The sequence below is a fragment of the Rhamphochromis longiceps genome, linkage group LG10, assembly GCF_057381845.1.
Source record: "Rhamphochromis longiceps isolate RC_006_pf linkage group LG10, R_longiceps_female_GT1.1, whole genome shotgun sequence".
Taxonomy (NCBI): domain Eukaryota; kingdom Metazoa; phylum Chordata; class Actinopteri; order Cichliformes; family Cichlidae; genus Rhamphochromis; species Rhamphochromis longiceps.
In genome coordinates, this window is record NC_140566.1 from 8,925,770 (window position 1) to 8,939,500 (window position 13,731).

Genomic DNA, 13,731 nt, shown 5'->3' on the forward strand with positions numbered 1-13,731 from the left:
CTTTAAAATATACGCCGTCCAATAGCTGACCTTAATCTTACAGAGAATGATCAAAGCTCATGTAGAAACAAACAAACAAATGAACAAAAGATTTTCTCCTTCATTTCTGTCAAACAAAGCTGTATGAAACGTTTCCAGCTGTTAGTATCATCGTTGCTAGGCAACCTGGGCAGCGCGACGGAGGCTAGACCGTCCCATTTTACAAGCCTCGCACTTCCGGCCTTAGCAGTCTTTGAGTACGCGGCCCTTGTGGGCCGTTAAGGCTGCGTACTTTTAGGCTGCAGACCCTGAATTGGGATACAGCCATAGAGATGTAGCAATTCAATCACCCACCCATTTCTGCTTCCCAATGTTGCCACTGAGTTGAATTTTACTCAGCTAAATGTGTTACAGCCATAGGGATAGTTAGCTCAGAACGCAGGACAGCCCAGCCGAGTCCATTTCATTAGCATCCAGCAAAAGTTAGGAAGAACCATGGAAACTGTAGAGATGGCAGACAGCCCTTAATCAACAATCTCAGTGCTTCTCCCTGGCGTGTTTGCTCACACACGCACACACATACTGTACACACATGCACACTGCTGCTTGAATAACTACAGCTCGCAGCCAAACTCCAGGCGAGACCATAATTAATGATGAGCTCTGTGATCCTGTGTCAGTGCAGAGAAAACTCACTTTCCCACTGATACCTCGTGACATTTTACTCACATCACATTTGTCATTTACAGAAAGCTGACTAATCCATGATGTATTAGGGGTGAGTGATCCAATTGAATGAAAGGCAATCGAATTAGAGAGGGATTTTTTGTTTTTTGTTTTTTTGGGGGGGCTTAGTGTTGATATGAGAGGTGGCAGGCACATTTGAATGCTAGAGTGAGGAATCTTTTATCTGGCTAAGTATTTACATGAATTAAATCAATGCACTGGGTGGTTTTTATTTTTATTTTTTTTAAGGTGAAGCTGGATTGTACTGCCACTCATTTTTGTGCTCGTCCCTCGTTCCCTGAGCGTAACTGCTCTTGTCAGCCTGCGAGGTCTCATTAAGTCTGTAGGGTAATAGTAAAGCCACAGCAGATTGATGAAGCTGAAGGACAGCTACTGAGGATAGACAGAGGGGGTTACACACTTGCCATCTGTCAAGGTCTACTCATCTCCTGGCCTGGAGAAGATGTAATAGGTCCCAGTTTGAGAAAAGAGCCACAATGTCTACTGGAGTGGTGTAGTGGCACGCAGCAGCTTGGCAAATGATGACAGCACGCAAGGAGACAAGACATTCGCACTGACGGGCTCCACTGTGCTCGTCTGACTGCACGGCCTCGGCTGGCACACGGTCGCACATGAAGGATGGCGACCACTCAGCTGAGTGTTAAAGCAAGCCCTGGATGGACTCAACTCATCTTGTTAAGCTATAATCAAAGGAGAATCCCATTTGGCAGCTTGGCTCAGCACAGCTACCCGTGCCTCTCCAATTTCTAATGTGCCTCTTTAAATGAGAGAGCGTGTGTGCAGGATTAAGGGATAGAGCAGGGGATGAAACACAGGGATAGAGAGGCAGAGCAATGCCAGGCATTAGACACAATTAAGATGGTGGCTGGAGTCTGTTTTCATTTGTAGTGGATTTAAGCCACGTCACCCTCGAATCCTGGTTTTGACTGAGGACGGGGTGAAGGATTAGGCTCAGGGGAAGGTTGGATGGCAGCACCCCCCATCCCATTTCCCTAGCTTTGCCAGCACATGGCAAGACACTCCCCTCCTCCCTTTCCGCACAGCCCCCCAGCTCCTCTCCGAAGATAAACCCAGGATAAATGGTCTGTCGTGAGTGATGGCCTCACCCCGGGAGCCAATTAGACAGGCTCAGCGAGTGCATTCATTTAGCTACCCAAGGCTTGGCAGCATCTCGCATTTATTGGTACATTGAGTGCTCCATCACTGCATGGTGCATCGCCTTTTCATGTATATGAGATGGGCTAGAGGTTACATATATCATATATGTGACATATGTCTGGAAGAGCACAAGAGGCACGGTCTGTTAGAGTAGCTCCTGTAGGCGATAGAACATAACTTAAGCTCTATCAGCATCCCATCCGTCTCCCATCAAAGAATATTGATGTACTGAATATGTCAAACTAATGCGTAGTGTCTACTTCTAATCAGCTCTAGGTGCCACATAATAATACGCCTGGCTGAATGATTTTGATCACAGTGGCTGCTCTGTATGCAAGGGTCCAGACTCTATTTCAGGGGTGTTTTTCCATGCTAACCGAGGCATAATAATCATGCATGGTTTGAACTCCTGTGGTGTCTGAGCCTTTAATGAGCTCTCTTCACAGGCTTCACTCAAACTACATGGTCACACACACACACCCAAAAAACCCACACAGGAGCTCCAAGCTCCATATATGTGTCAGTACATATGAATGTTGAGAGACACCAAGATAACGTTGAAAGTGTGTGCTAGGCTTGTGCATGCACCAAGATGCCGGTGCAAGAAATATGTCTTACCGCTTCGCCAAGCAGAAACAATAGATGCGCTTGTGTATTGAAAAATGAATATCTGTTTTAAAGTCAAGTAGAGAGGTCTGGTCCAACATAAACAACATAAGGAACAACACAGCTAAATTTGAGTATTATATGTTGATACAGGCATACAAGTGACCCAAGGCAGAACAGTAAGAAGAGGAAGCTTTATATTAGCTGAGAGCGAACTTGGAGCGTTTTGGCTGCTTCCATTGTGATGTAACATCTACAGTGACACTTTTTTAATTGCAAGAGATGTGAGCAGCCCGGATCTTATTAAGAGAGCTTCTCTCAGAGCCTTTGAGGCCAGAGCAAATAATTATCTCTCTCTGCTCTGATGGAGCTTTTCCTGCAAGCCAAAGCCTGCGTCATAAGACACAAGACGATAAGTGTGTGTCCTGGAAGACCAAAAAAAAAAAAACAATGGATGGGAAAACATCTCAGGGTGAATGGCCCATTTTATAAATTGTAACAAGAGGGGCTCTCAAGGCAATAAAGAAGGTCTGTGCTAGACAAAACAACTTCAAAACCTGTTGTTGTAGAAAGGAGAAGATGAGCAATCAGAAATGGTGGATTGTGCTGCTCCAGCCATTGAGCTGCTTACACTGTGGAGGAGGTGAAGAGGACATCTTTATAAAGTGGGAAAAAGGTGTACTTGTTCTTTGCTGCCCATTCTCTCTGGTTTATGTTAAATCTGTTATCTAACAGAAAATTTATGGCTGCAGAGAGCATCAATTGAAAAGCCTCTCTCCACTTGAGAGTTAAACTATTTCACTGTGGCACTCCGTAGGTCATTTTAATTCTACCCCTGAAATAGAAATGTGGGGGTGTTCAGGTTTGGTTTCCCATGTTCCCAGAGCCATTCAATCTTACTAACTACACTGGCATCGCTTTTTTTTCTGTAGCTTTGCATCAGAATTGATGGCTGAAAAGTTTCATAGGCATATAGCAGCACCTGGGGACGACTTGTAGAGAAAAGCTCTTCAGATAACAAAGTCGGAGACATTGCCAGCAGTCAGGAATGAGAACACGGGCACTTCACGCAAAGGCACTCCTCATCAAATCGATGACTATCAACATAAGGACAGTCTAGGGGCCAGAGCTATTCATTTTCCAGGAACGTGAGTTAATGAGTGAAATCTGTAAGTGCTCAGAGCTGTTTAATCACTCTAATCAAGATCTTTAATCGTGGTGATTTTTTTATTGCTGGGTGGCGGGCAGGCCTCTCGCTCTGATCGATGTCCCCTGTCTGTTTCCGCCCAAATCACTGGAAGTTTGCATGCCATAGGCCAGGGGTTCCCAAACTTTTTTTGCCAGGCCCCCCTCTGTTTTACAAGAAAAATGTTCCCCCCCCCCCCCCCCCCCCCCCCACACACACACACACACACACACACACACATGCACGCCCAAACACATCCTGTAACCACACACACCCATATTTTGCTCCACTGCGGTTTATTTCGCACCTCAAACATTTAGTAAACAATTAAGTAAATACAAGTAATCTGCAATAAATTACAGGTAGTAAGAAGATAAACTACTAACTCTTTTATGCTATGTCCACGAGTATTTTTGAAAACGCAGCTGTTTCTATGGTTTGGACCTTTCGTCCACATGTTAATGCCGTTTTGAATCACAGAAAACTGAGATTTTTTAAAACTCCTTTTTTACGTGCACGTGTGGACAAGGAATACAGAGTTTGTCAACGTCAAAGATATGTGCCTTTTTTCACGTCACGCTGTGCGCCACGTTATTGTTTACATGAGAAGAATTGCAGAATGGCAGATATTCAGATTAACAGTAATAATAATAATAATAATGGATTGGATTTATATAGCGCTTTTCAAGGCACCCAAAGCGCTTTACAATGCCACTATTCATTCACTCTCACATTTAGGGATGGGTACCGGTGTCCGGTGCCATGATGGCACCGGTTCTGACATAAACGGTAGTAACCAGACCGAAAAGCAGCGCACATTTCGGTGCTTTATTTCGGTGCTTTTTTTTCCCTGAGCTGTGATACACTTCTAGCCAATCATTTTACGTTTCCGAGGATAGTAGGCGGGGCCAGGTACGTACGTTCAGTTAGAGCAGAGCTACAGATTAAAAATGTCCAAGGCGAAGCGGTCAAAAGTCTGGCTGTACTTCACAGCAAAATATGCAAACTCAGCAGCCTGCAACAAGTGCTTTAAGCTGATACTGTGATACTGTCAAAGGAGGTCACACCAAGAATCCGATTAAACAGCTGGCGACGCATAGCGTTTTTTTTAAAAGCCGAGAAATGCGCCGTATTTGATAGCTTGCTGCGAGACCTCACACCGTGCACGTCGGGTGGGTTGCCAGTTATCGGACCCGGAGCAACATCCCCCAAAAACCCGAAGAATAGAGTCCTGGCCCCTAGCCCTGCCAGTGTAGCAGAAATGATGAGGATGATGATGCAGCAGCAGCCGTTCTTCTCTGCATGAGTAGCTTCATGTTGTTCGTGTGTAATTTACGTTGAGTAGGCTAACCACGTTATTACATTAATGCATGTAAGGTGAACTAGCAAACATCATCATAGCTACATGCGGCTGTCTTCTTGTTTGATGGCAGATACTCCCTTCACCCTGGCCAAAAAGGCTAAAATGACCAAAGAAAAAGTGGGAAACAGTTAAACATGAGAGGTTTTTGGACAAAGTTTGTGTTTTTTCCATTGTTTAAGCACTGCTTCCAGCCAAGAGTGATGCCATATATGCCACATAGCTGCAGAAAAGGCACACATTGTTATCTTTTTACAAAAAAAACCAGCTGAACATGAGAGGTTTTTGGACAAAGTTTGTGTTCTCCATTCTTTAAGCACCGGTTCGAGCACCGTTTAAGCACCGGCACCGTTTCAAAAGTACCGATTTGGCACCGGTATCGGATAAAACCTAAACGATACCCATCCCTACTCACATTCAACTCTCACAACCGGGGGAACAAATCGTGGCAGGATCAGCCTGATATTATTTTTATCCCACTTTAATTTTACAGTATAAAGAGCTAACATCTCCAAAATGTCAGGAGTAGTTAGTTATTATAACAAGTGTTTGTGAACTAAAAATCAAGAATGTGGGATACTGTTTGTCCGTGATTTGAAGAGCCCAGCCCGTGCTCCCGACGAAGGGAAAATCAATTCTGCAGGGGAGACCTACTTTGGCACTTGTGCAGGTGAAGCCAAAGGGAAGATATGCTTCACCATATTTTCTAGTCTTTGGCTTAGAATGAAGTTGGTTTGGAAACATATTCAGCGATGCTTCATCTCCTGCTTTGCGTTTCTGTGGGAGCCCCGTCAAAAACCTGTCCATTATGCTAGCAGTGTCCAAGCGCTTTTTTTCCCTTTTTTTTTCCTTTTCATACCACGCCCCCCCCCCCCTGCAATGGCTCTGCAGGGGGGCAGTTCCCACACTTTGGGAAGGTCTGCCATAGGCAATGGGCCTTCACTAGATGGCCTTCGTTTGCATCAACTTGGCTAACTGGCTCCTGGACGGTCTCACCTCATATTCATATATGCAGAGAGATGAAAATACACAAGCGACATGCTCAGTTAAACAGTCATTTGAATTCCGTGTTGCTCAGCCTGGCTGGGAGTGACCAGCCATTGCTCAGCACTGTGTCAGAACAGATGGTGTGTGAGGAAGAAATTAGCTACACCTTCACAGCTGCAAGAAGGGCTAATTGTGTGTAGAGAGAAGGAATGTGTTGTTTCAGTCTAAAAGCTTTTGACAAACATCTAGTAACATCTAGTAAGTAGCTGTTTACACTGATTGATCTGAGCTCACAATAGATTTTTGTCTGTCTCTTGAAATGCAGCACAGAAGTCTGGTAATTTAAAAAGGAGTTTTTAACTTCTTTCTTTAAGCGCCCACCACTCACTAGTTTCCAGGAGGGATTCAGGTGCTGTGTGATTCAGGTGCTGTCTGAGATTCTGCAAGCCCCTACTTCTAAAATCTCAGGCTCTTTGTTAAAGCATCACCACTGCTGTGTACACACTCTCAGACTTTGGTTTGTAAGCTAGACCGATCAAACATTGCCTTTGCTGTGCTTCATACTGTGAAGCTGCACTGAGCTTCAGAATAGAGCAATTCAGCAGGAGGAAAGAGAAGGTGGGGTGGGGGGGGGGGGGGGCAGAAAGGGAAGCAGAGGGTCTGCAGGTTTTTCATTTCTTTATATTTTACTAGAAAAATTGGAAATAGGTAAAACGATTTATTGAAACATGCAAAAATAAATGGAGTTACATAGTATGTACAGTTGTGAGAAGTTATCCAGTCCAATCCTCAGACTTTTTTCTGTTTCCTGTTTATGGGCTCAAAGGCAATTTCAAAAAAAGACCTGCTCCTTGGTAGCAAAATATAAAGAAATGTAAGGTAGGTCAAGACTTTTGCACAGTACTGTATGTCATTAAGCACTTCAGCTTGATGAGTTCAAACTATTATTTTATTGCTTAAGCTAAGGTACCTGAGTAGCATCAGTCACCATCACCAATATGATCAGCACAATATGAAGGAGAATGGCTTACTTTGGCTGTGGCCTCTTTTTGGGCTAGCACACATTCACTCCCCCCACCACGCTTATACACTCTTCTTCGATCTGCAGCAGACAGCTGGGAGAACACTGGGACCGCTGTAGAGTTGTCACGTAGTGGCTAATGTATGGTGATGGATCCGGAGCCATGAATGGAAAGCCATGAATATAAACTGTATCTTTGTGGCCTCCATTGTGCTGTGTTGACAGCTGCTGGGTTGACAGATTGCCGTACAGCAGGACCTGATGGCGCTGTCACACCGAATGGCTTCTTCTCTGCTGGGCCATCTTCCAGCTATTTCAGCTCTCCATCGCACTTTTCCTAATCTCATTCTCCGCACCATCAGGGCACTGATAGCAAGTGGCTCAGAATACATGGCGTTGGCAGCTATATTTAATCTGAGAACGCAAACACTCATCTGATTAATGCTGTTTCCACGCTGAAATGAGCCACTGAATCCTTTTACAATCCAGTTTGGGAAAATGGTTCTGCCACAAGATGCATTTGAGGCAAAGATGAACCTATTTCTGTTACTGAGGTCCATCCATCCATCCATCCACTGTAAAAAATAAAAAAAATTTCTAATGGAAGACCTGAGGACAGCAGAGAATGTTAATACTTTTAAAGCCAAACTTAAAGCGCTATCTCTACCCTTTTACTTCGGCTCACACCTTTTAGGTGTTTTTTTTTACCCTGTTTTATTTATATATTGTGCTTTGTTATCTTATGTCTTCAGTTATACATTAACAGTCTATAAACAGTGACAAATACCACTGGATTGCATTCAGCTTCAAACAGAAAGAAAAAATATTACCTATTTTATTCTGTGATTTCTGTGTGGATTAATGAATGCATGCAACTGCAGAAAGTCGTAAGTCATACCACAGTTTGTACCATCCCTTTATTATATCAGCCAATATCAATGTTCAAACTTACAAAAAATTCTGATATATCGGCATGCTGAAACTCTACGAAAGCTCCTTTGAAATTTTATTTTTAGATTTTAAATACACTGATCTAACAGCTTTCATTGGTGCAAATTATGATTTTTGTAAACTCCTGCAGCAGGGATGGTATTATGTTTTTGAAATGCGCTTATTTGCTTTCTTGCACACAAACATGAGAAGAATGATAAAATATCAATATGTTGCATACAAAGATAGGTAGGCCAACAATGTTGGCATCATCCATCCATCCATCCATCCATCCATCCATCTTTTTCCGCTTTATCCGGGGCCGGTTCGCGGGGGCAGCAGCCTAACCAGAGAAGCCCAGACCTCCCTCTCCCTAGCCACCTCCTCTAGCCTATCCGGGGGAACACCAAGGCGTTCCCAGGCCAGCCGAGAGATATAATCACTCCAGCGTGTCCTGGGTCTGCCCCGGGGCCTCCTCCCAGTGGAACATGCCCAGAACACCTCACCCAGGAGGCGTCCAGGAGGCATCCTTGTCAGATGCCCGAACCTCCTCAGCTGGCTCTTTTCGATTTGACATCATTACTAAAATAAATATTGTATTACACATCACCCATTACTTTTCTTAAAACTAATGCACTACGTTACTTAATTATTCACTGGAGAAAAAACCTTAGGAATGGCCTGAGGCACATTGTCGTCTTAGTTTCCTAATGAGGATACATATATGAAGGTTTGAAGCCTGACTACTCATCACTGCTTCTGTTACCTGTTGAAGTTCAGGCTCGTTTTGGCATCCACAGCTATATGATCACCTGTGCAGATGATTGCAAAGAGCCAAAGCTCTGATGCCAGCATAATGCTATTGTTTCTGTACTGGGCGTAGTTTCTGTGCTACCATCTCTCTCTCATCCTTTCATACAATAAAATAAAAGTAATGTCCATATTTCCACTCCACAGTGACTTCCTAAGGCTGGTTAGGGACGTGGCTGGTTTGATTTCCTGTGCCATCACAGGAGGTTGAAACTGATTACTGGTAGGCTTCACTTATTCTAATTGAAATCAATTAATCTATTGATTTCTATTGAGCTGCCTCCATCCTCAAAGACCCCACATACCCTCAACACGGACTGTTCACACTTCTGCCCTCGAGATGAAGGTTTAGACGTGTGAAATCCAGAACGGCCCGGCTCAACAACTCCTTCCCCACTGCTATCAGACTCTTGAACAGCTGACCTACCACAATTGCAATTTGCACATACCTCACTTGTCTTTACTTACTTATTTTTGTAATTATTTATTTATCTTTCATTATTTTTATGCTTTTTTTTTAAATCTTTTTTATCGTAATGTCTTGTCTTATTTTATCCTTATTTATCTTGTTGCTTCAACTCTACCCAACTTGGCATTTGTGTATGGACAGCAAAGGAAGAATTTCATTGCACAGAGAAATGCTATTTCTTCTGTACACATTACAATAAACACTTTGAATCTTGAATCTTTGAATCTATTATCTTTGTGCTGCTGGTGCCTTTTGGAGCATTATCTTACAATTATTATGGCTTGCAGTGTGGTACAGACCATCTGCAGGAAGGTTGTCCTTTAGATTTCAGGATTGAAATTCTAGTATTTTATTAGTCTGTTACTTAGCACTAATTGGCCGTAGGGCTGGGCCATATTATACCGTTCATGGTAATACCGGTATTGTCATGGTCTGGGGTCAAGCGACCCAGTATTTGAGTTCCATGTATCTTCTGTATTCATTTGCACCACCATGTTTTCACGGTCAGTCTTTGCAGTGACCATCATAGTCTCTGAGTTTTCTTAGTTTGTCACAGTATTAGTTTTCCCAGTTTAGTTATAGTCTAGTCACGCTATCCCTGCTTTGTTTGTACACTTTGTCTTCAGCCATAATAAAGGCTTGCTTTCTGTTAAGTTCACTCCCGTCTACTCACTTGTGTACGCACCTGGGTCCATTACACACACCACCGCACGGCCTGTCTCTGCAGACTAGTGATGTTCGATTCGTGAACGAATCGTTCAATACTCGAGAATCACTTTACTGACTCGTGAATCATGATTCACAAGCCCAACTGACTCACTGACTCGTCCCCAGTGGCGTCGTTAGGCCTATTTTAGGGGTGCTGAAGCCTCCCTAAAATATTCTTAAGCCCCCCTAAATAATTTGGTGGGTTTTTTTTTTTTTTTTTTAACTTATTCGATTTTTTTTTTTACAGAACTTGCAGACAAATTCAATATAAAGATGCAGGAATATGAGTTTAAAGAAATAATAATATAAACCTGTCGCTATTCACACAAATATGATCATAACTCGGTTGGTCCCTTTCGCTTTACATTGTTAAGGTAGCGTCAGTGCTTCGTTATCCAATCCCTTCCAGTTGTTCACAGGGGACATCCACATGACTGAAAATCCAGTCCTCGTTTTCACTGCTACTTTACACTCCGCTCGTATACACCTGCGGACACACTAGCGTACATGTGGCAAACGGCAAGAAATCATGGATATACGCAAGTTTTTCAAGAAAGTAAGTCTTCATCACTGGCTGGTAGTAACAATTAGTTAGCTCTAGCTAACAGCAGAGAGTCCCATGTAAATAATGAACCAGGTGCTCCCCATTTTGTAAATAAAAACCTGGCTAGCGCACTAAGTTAAATTGTTAGCATAATGTTAATTTCTGTCACTCGTTTTAGCTCTGAAAAATCCAGCTGAGCTCATTCAGGTATGGTTATCATCAGTGGAAATAATAATAATCACTCCATCCCCATTAACCTGTAGGAGTCAGGGCAGAGGAGCACAGAGAGGCAGAGGGGAGAGACGTCTGCTGGAGAGGTGAGTCAAAGGATGGAGTCATTTGTGATGGAGACAGTCTGATTAGAATTTTATGGGACTCAATATGGATATGAAATATGAAACATTTCAGTCACGGTACAACATATAAGACCTGTTTAACTTGAGCTTTTATTTAGGAGAGTCAAGGTTAGAAAGTGGAGAGAGCAAAGAGAGAGAGATATATATAAGTCAAATTAGCCTGACTCACATATTTTTGAGGGTTCTATTTTAATATTACTTCAATTCAAGTAATTTAGTAATATTTTTCAGGGCTTTAAATTGCAACCATTTTAGTCACATGCGTGCTCAAAATATAATGTTTGTAACTTCAAAATATTTGGGAGCAACAAATTACTGTGGAGCGTGAGCAGAAGTCATGATATTAGCAATTTACATTACAATTCAGTATGTTTTAATGTATCTTGAAGGGTGAGGCAGAAGGAGTGGCTGAGGGAGAAAAAGGTCAACAGGCAAGTTCAAGTCAGAGAGAGCAAGGAGAGACAGAGGAGCTGCAGCAAATGGATCGAGAGGCAGAGGAAGATCAAGTTATTACAGAGAGAGGAGAGCAAACAGGCCAAGAGAGGGAAAATGATGAAGCAGCTGCAGCAACTCATTCTACTACAGGGTTTGATTTAGGTGACAAAGACACAGGGCCCAGACAGGTGAAGCTGAAGAGCTATCCACATGATACGTTTGGTACACAGAAGTGAGCATTTAACCACAGCTGGTTTGAAAAGCACAACTGGTTAGAATATTCAGTCAACCAGAGTGCAGCTTTCTGCTTCCCATGTAGAGTGTTTGGCAAAAACATCAAACATGATAGTTTGGTCAGTAACGGTTGCAAGAACTGGAAGAAAGCTTTAGTCATCTTTGGCAAGCATGAGATGGCACAAACACATAAGGACAGTGTTGTTACATGGAAAAGCTACCAGGGAACTAGCAAACAGGGAAACGTTGCACAGATGATAGCAACTGCAAATGTGAGTGAGATAGTCGAAAGAAGAGAGTATCTCAGACGAATTGTTGCAGTCACCTCTATGTTAGGGAGACAGGGACTCCCTTTTCGTGGTCATGATGAAGGTGAAGACAGCCCAAACAGAGGGAATTTTCTTGCGTGCATGGAGCTTTTGAAGGAGTTTGATGCTTTTCTTCAAAAACATAATCCCCCATCAAATGCACAGTATATCTCACCAACATCCCAGAATGACATGATTGACTGTTGTGCCCAGGAAGTTACTAATGTCATTGTATCTGAAATGACAAAGTCTAAAGTCTATTCCATCATGGTGGATGAGGCAAGGGATAAAAAGGCAGAGCAGTTAGCTGTTTGTGTCAGGTACGTGTCAGAGGGGGCAGTGAAGGAGCGTTTCCTTGCACTTGCAGAGATAAAATCATTTGATGCCCAGTCCATTGCAAATGAGATTCAGCAGCAGATCCAAAACTATGGTCTTGCAGAGCTTAAGTGTGTAGCACAAACATATGATGGTGCAGCCGTTATGAGTGGCTCCACTGGAGGTGTACAAGCACATTTTAGAAGGCTCCATCCTGAGGCTATCTATGTGCATTGTGTGCTCATCAACTCAACCTGGTTTTGTGCAATACTTGCAAGGCTGTCCCAGAGGCTGTGGAGCTTTTCAGCTTGTTGGAGTGTGTGTATTCTTTCTTCAGCACCTCCCTAGTCAATCATCATAAGTTCATGGAGACTCAGGCAAAGCTTGGATTGACAAAAACTGAGCTTGTGCAACTTTCAAACACTCGCTGGGCATGTCAGTTGCGATCAATCAGTGCAGTTCTTGAGACATTGCCTGCCATTTTGGAGTGCCTATCTGCAATTGGATCCCCCATAGCTGTTGGTCTCAGAGCAAAGCTCTACAAGTTCTCAGCAGTCTATGCACTACTGATGTTTCAGTCGATTCTGTCTGTAACCGAAGGACTCCACAAATTCCTGCAGAAAGAGACTTTAGACCTGGCAGAAGCTTTTATCTGCAAACAAGCTGTGTGTGACACACTTAAGGGCAAACACTCAGATGCATTTGCTACAGAGCTGTATGAGAAAACCAAGGCCCTGTGTAACACCCACAGTATCCCTGAACCAGGTGCCAAGACAAGGCACAAACAGAGGAAAATGGAGGATTTTGTCCTGGAGGCAACTGTGGGTTCACGCACTGAATTGAACAACTCAGACACATTGAAAAGAGAGTTACTTTTCCCTTGTGTGGATCGGATGGTTGGCGAGCTTGATCAAAGATTTTGCAGTGTAGATGCAGGGCTGCTAAAAGGCGTCCAGGCATGCAGTCCTAAATCTGAGAACTTCTTGAGTGAACCACACTTGAATGAACTTGCAAAGCACTACAGACTTGACCTGAAAAAAGAGGAGGTTCTGGTGGCCAGAAACTTTCTTACCCGGAAAACAGAGGCTGGATGTCCACCCAAAAATATGTTGTCTGTGTACAACCTCCTTGATTCAGACATGTTTCCCTCTCTGAAGGCAACCATCCAAGTTGCCCTAACAGTGCCTGTCAGCAGCTGCTCGTGCGAACGGTCCTTTAGTGCACTGCGTCGGCTGCACTCCTGGCTGCGTCAAACAATGGGTCAGAAAAGACTTCACAGTCTTGCAGTCATGTCTATTGAAAAAGACACGCTTCAGCATCTGAGTCACAACAGAGTGATTGACCGATTTGCCACTCTTAAAAACAGACGTCATTCTTTGATGCTTCCACCCACCAAGTAACTGGTGATTGCAGCCAGAAAAATGTACTTTTTTATTTTCAGTTTTTTTCTTGTTATTGATGCGGCAAACACATTTCCTCTGTTTTTTTGTTGTACTGTATTATAAAGCAGACTGAAATAAAACAATAGATCTATTGGTGGCCTAGGATGTTTAATCTGTCCAAAAAAGTAGGAAAACA

At 43.2% G+C, this 13,731-nt stretch overlaps 1 protein-coding gene and 1 pseudogene across 6 annotated transcripts in view; both read left to right on the forward strand.

Annotated features, from left to right (window-relative positions):
- srrm3 (serine/arginine repetitive matrix 3) overlaps positions 1–13,731 on the forward strand; it is a 145,205-nt gene that overhangs the window by 78,435 nt on the left and 53,039 nt on the right. The gene's annotated exons all lie outside the window — the stretch shown is intronic.
- LOC146660264 (zinc finger MYM-type protein 1-like) lies at positions 11,541–13,610 on the forward strand (annotated as a pseudogene).